The following is a 5706-nucleotide window of genomic DNA, read 5'->3' on the forward strand; positions in this document are numbered from 1 at the left end:
CATGCCTAAACCACATGTGCTCCGCCCCCCCAACCTATGCTTCAGTACAACTGGCACCCCTGTGGGGCCCCCTTATTGGCCCCCAGGGTGTTGGGAAGGTTACGTATTGACACTTGGTGTCTTGCGTAACGCAGCCTCAGGGTTGTGGCCTTTTCCATGGGTCTGTTCCCATATGTAACGTCGTAGTGAAACGACTGAAGGGGAACGTCTAGGTTACGTACGTAACCCTCGTTCCCTGAAGGAGGGAACGGAGACATTACATCCCCTGCCACAACCCTAGGCTGCGCTGACGCCGGGCTGCGGCTCGGCACCTCAGCAAAAACCTGAATGAGTGGATGCGCGCCACCATCTTATATACCCGTATGTACGGGGGAGTGGCGTTGCGTGCAAACTCCACTCGCCAATTTCATTGGCCTTTTCTATATAGCTCAGAGGTGATTGGTCACTCAAGCGAGTTCCCATATGTAATGTCTCCGTTCCCTCCTTCAGGGAACGAGGGTTACGTACGTAACCTAGTCGTTTTTTTTCTAATTACCTGTTGCTTATGCATATGTTAACATGGACCATTTCCAGTGTGCAGTATGGCATGTAATCAAAATTTTTCTTTGGTTTCTGTTTAATAAGGTTTTGCGTAGCGAGTCACAAAGAATTGTCTTCAGAATGCACAAGATGATTGATGTGGGTCTGCTACAACCTGCTGCAGTCACAATATATGAATATTACTCACCAGGTGAGCTATTGGTACGTGTGCACAAACACACACGCACACACATACATACAGGTTTCCATTGTTTGTGGGGACATTCCATAGACGTAATGGTTTTTCTACTGTACAAACTGTATTGTCAATCCCTTTACCCCTAAACTTACTGCTCACACAAAACTTTCTGCAGTTTTAGATTTTCAAATTTTGTGTATGATTTATAAGCTTGTTTCCTCATGGGGACCAAAAAAAGGAATTAAAAATAATGCTAAACAGAAAAGAAATGATAAATACAAGTATAAAACCAAAGTAAATATGGTGGCATTTAATAAAAACAACATTAATTATAAACAACATGCCTAAACATGTTAATTATTTGATCCATTCCTTTTTTGTGTGTTTTTTAGATAAACGCTGTACAAAGTTCTTCCACCCTGAGAGGGAAGATGGCGCTCTATACAGACTGTGTAAAGGAGACCTGTGCCACTGTGCAGAAGGTATTATCATCCACAAATAATACTTTATAGAATAAATCATTTATTTTGGTTCCCTGCGTGTATGAACATTATTAACTTCTCTAAACACAGAAAGCTGTAGTTACCAGAACAAAAACCATATCGATGATGATGAGCGTTTCACCAAAGCCTGTGAATCTGACATGGATTATGGTAAACACATTCAGTCCTGTGTGTTAATTCATGTTCACGATTTTCATATTTCCAGAGATTCATTATTTACTCATTTTGTTCTACCTTAATGCTCCGTTGTTCTGCTGGGATGTAATAGAAGTGTTATACACTGACTTTGTCTGTAAACAACAATCATTGCAAACACATAAATCAATAAAAAAAAAAAAAAAAAAAAAAGCTGTAGAACAACATGAGGGAATAAATTATCTCAATTTTGGATGAAATATTAGTTTTAACCCTTGTACAAATGCAATAAAAATGTTTGACCTGAGCCTTATAGTTCTACATGGAGATGACAATATAATATGTCTGACAGTTTATAAAGTCACAGTGGTGGGGATGGATCTGAAAAAAAGAATCTGACATCTATGACTTGAAGGTGGAGAAGGTGCTAAAAGAAGGTACAGTTCATTATTCCCTCCATGTTTCTCCACTGATTATGAAATTCATCTGAAATGTGTCTGATTCTTGTTAATGCAGTCATCCTTTCCAATAATGCTCCAATAGAGTTGGCTACATTGCATCGCAGTAGAAGTGTTTTCTAAACACTGTTGTGGTCTGCAGACACTGATAAGGATGTCGAGGGGAAAGTGAGAAAATTTCTGGCTCGTCCCGGTTGCAGAGATCATTTAGGACTGGTAAAAGACAAGTCATACCTCATCATGGGCAAATCTGTTAGAGACCTGTCAATGCCCAGGGCAAGGTAGGTGTTAATACTTCCTATATAGTGTTTCCACAGTTTCACAGTGAAATTTAAGGCCAGTCTGATTTCCAAATGAAGCCAAACTTGAGGAACTCTCACAAAACAGATGCCATGCAACAAAACAATAAACTACACACAAATGTAATGTCTGTTTTATTCATATTCATACCCGGAGAGCCCTCATGCAGAAACTCCAAATATGCACAAAAGTAATAGAACTTATAGAACTATGGTTTTGGAAAAATGTCTGTCCACTCAAATAGTGCCCTATTTAAAGGTATAGGGGCAGATTCACCCATGCTGTCGGATTATGTTGTTGTAAATATATTTAAAGTTCTCATAATCTGCAACAATGTCTTCAACAGACACATTTGCGTAATGGATAAACATATTTGTGGACAGGTCACAGCATTTCACTAGATTTTACATTTGTAAACCCGTTTTCACAACAACGGCAGTTTTCTGCCAAAATAAAAGCTTGAAGGTTTAACTTAGACAGAAGTATAGCATTTTCCTGTAAAGTGAAACAGTCTTACAAAATCCTGTGGAAAACACTCCCAATGAGTTTGCACAATCCTGTAAATTTGGGATGCAATTCTGTCTGATTTTCTTTTTTTCTGGAGCTCTTTCGCCATGTATGCCATCATTCAGCATTCCCTACATTAGTCCACTGATATATAGCGCAGTTGAAGGGCTGAATTCGGACCTTGAGTGTGCTGGAAAGATTGCCGCTTTTGCATAGTTTGTGCTTGCTGTTTAACAATCATTTGAAACTTTGCAAACTGGCAGCTCCAGTAGCAATGAAACGATTGAACTCTGTTGTGTATTATATCGGTCTCTGTCAGTCGCGTGCGTTTATTATGTGTGACGTCACCGAGGCTCTATTTTGAAGGTATCGTTGTATTGAGCAGTGAACTGAAAGTATACAGAGCCGTGAAGTAAAGACTTTACATAATCATACTGGAGAAACAGAAGCAAACCAAGCAGATATGGGACCGAGGTAATCTCAGCAGAAGTTTTAGGAACCGTAATTTATATAATTTGTCATTAACAATTAACATTGATCCATATTAACATTACCTGACTGCAAAAAGTTGAGTACTGCCGGTGTTCAACCTCGTTGGAAATATAACTTGCTCTTGTTTACGGTATAAAAACGTATATTATTTACTATTATTTACGTATATTACTTGACTATATAATATGTTCGGTTTTTGTCTGCCATTGATTTGTACACAAATTGCAATTACGTCATGTGAGTCGATACCATTAAACTTTACCCTGTTTGTTCAACATTTTCTGTACTTCATTTGGCTGATAAGTACTGATAAGGAGACAATCAAAAACACATTTATGAAAATGTCATTATACATACTTTATTATAAATGCAACATTGGTAAAAATCAGCTTCAAAATGCATAACAGAAGATGTGACAAGCATGATGAACATCAACATACTGTTTTCTTAAGTGGACACAGTACTACAAAGAAAGTTGAATAAATTAATAATAATAATAATAATAATAATAATAATAATAATATGATGATGATGATTATTTGATGTTTCTGCCAAACATTTCTGATGACCATTTCTGCATGGATTCTTAAAAGAGCTAGATGATCTGTCAAATAAATAACAGTTTGTAGGTAGAACACATTCTGGCACACACTTTTACACTAAATGGTTTCTCTGTGGAAAGCTCAAAGCAGTCAATCATTGCTATACTGTGTCCAAAGGACTCCACAAACTAATGAGGGATAATGTTGTGCCTGTAACAGTAAAAAACAGTGTTTGTGCAGGCAGATTCAATCTGAGGTGCATGAAGTTAACAGAAGTATTTAAAATGAATTTCCCTTATGTCTGACATGAAAAGTAGTCAGTTTTCTTCTGTGTACACACAAGTTGCATTCAGTTTGTGGCACCGAGTGGTGTCTTGTGAAGTTGACAATCTCCTCCAGCCTTCAGTGTGTAGCTGACCATCTCCTCCAGCCTGCTGGGTCATCATCTCAGCTAGCTGCAATGTGTTTATTTTTTTTAACTGCTCCCACTTACAGTTCAGTCACACCAACCTATATGAAATATAGAAATATTAAAAATGTATTTTAGTTAGGCATTCAGTTAAGTATGTAGTTAAGAATTTCAGAAGTGAAAAAAAATAAATCTCTACACCTATGCATAAAACGATTGCATGACATTTCATAGTACATGACGCATTTCTGCTCCCTGGCTGTCTGCTTAGTGCTGCCCTGGCACCACTAACCGGTTCACTGGTTTAAGAACCTGCTTTTCAGTTTTAAGGTATTGTTTTCGTTATAATGTACTGATTCAAATGAGTTATCAATAATAATAATTTTACCAGTAAGCGCGCCTCCCTGACCTGCTCTCGTGTATGAATAGACAGCATCTGGCATGGGGGGATGGCGCCAGCGCAACCATCAAACATATTTCAAAGAAATCCAGCGCCACGTCCTGACCGCACTGTCTTGACTGGGTGCTTTTAGGCAATATTTGCATTTATCCAAACGTGTCATTACGCCATATACCTGCACTACACCACTGAATAGCATTGATAACCCAAAACAACCTGTGGATATAACATTAGGTACTAAAGAAGACAGAAAATAAACACATCCTAAAAAATCTCTTACTTACCTTTATGAGAATGTCGAGGGTAAAAAACATAAACGGAGATATGTTGGCAAATATGATGGTTTTGCGTATCACCGCTGCTATCGAGGCCATCCGACGCTTCTTGGTTATTTCCGCTGCATGTTGTCTAGTGTTTCTTTCAAGTGGGAGACCTAAAACATCTTTCCTGATGGTCAGTTTTTAACCTTTTCTATCGTGTAATTTACCTTCGCAGACTTTGACACAGCAAAAACATACCACTTTGAAACAAATGAAAAAGACAATTCTGCAACTACAGAACACCTCGGTTTTGATACCTTACAAATGGCGGCAATACCCAAAATGCAATTCGATTCGTGAGTGTGACGTCACCTGACAAAGACCAATTGAATGAGTGCACTTGATAATGTCTACTATGGTTTTGGAAAAATGTCCGTCCAGTCAAATAGGGCCTATTTAAGGGTATAGGGGTATGTAATGTAATTGTTTAATGGTGATTTATACCAAGAAGTTTTGTGTTTTCTTTTGTTTTTAGTCTTCAGTACATCTTGGGAGAGCAGACCTGGGTTGAATACTGGCCCACACGAGAGGAAAGCCAAACTCGAGAGCACAGGGATCGATACATTGGCATCTCTGAGCTCCAGAATGCAATGCGTAATTTATATACAGTATATACATAAATTGTATATAATTTGATGATTACAGGAAATGTAGCATTATGTCTTATCTCTTACACTCAGAATGTTCTTTTTAGTAATACTATTTAAGTCAAATGATGTTGTTGTACTTTCATAGTAAAGGTTAATTGAATTAATATCTTTTGAATAATGAGGAGACAAAGGATCAGTGTGTAGAGTGTGCATTTTTCAAATAATGTGTACTAGTTAAATTCCCAGTGAAGGCCCATGCATTGAACTCATTTTCAATTGACTCAGTTTTCCTTTTGGAGGCTTTTTGAAATCACATTAACGCATAAATTAAT

General features: G+C 37.9%; 1 pseudogene; it reads left to right on the forward strand.

Moving 5' to 3' along the window:
• The window catches only part of LOC127157478 (complement C3-like), a 22818-nt pseudogene extending 17399 nt beyond the window's left edge, over window positions 1-5419 (forward strand).
• Window positions 5420-5706: the final 287 nt, after the last annotated feature.

This window comes from Labeo rohita, unplaced genomic scaffold, assembly GCF_022985175.1.
Source record: "Labeo rohita strain BAU-BD-2019 unplaced genomic scaffold, IGBB_LRoh.1.0 scaffold_1083, whole genome shotgun sequence".
Taxonomy (NCBI): Eukaryota; Metazoa; Chordata; class Actinopteri; order Cypriniformes; family Cyprinidae; genus Labeo; species Labeo rohita.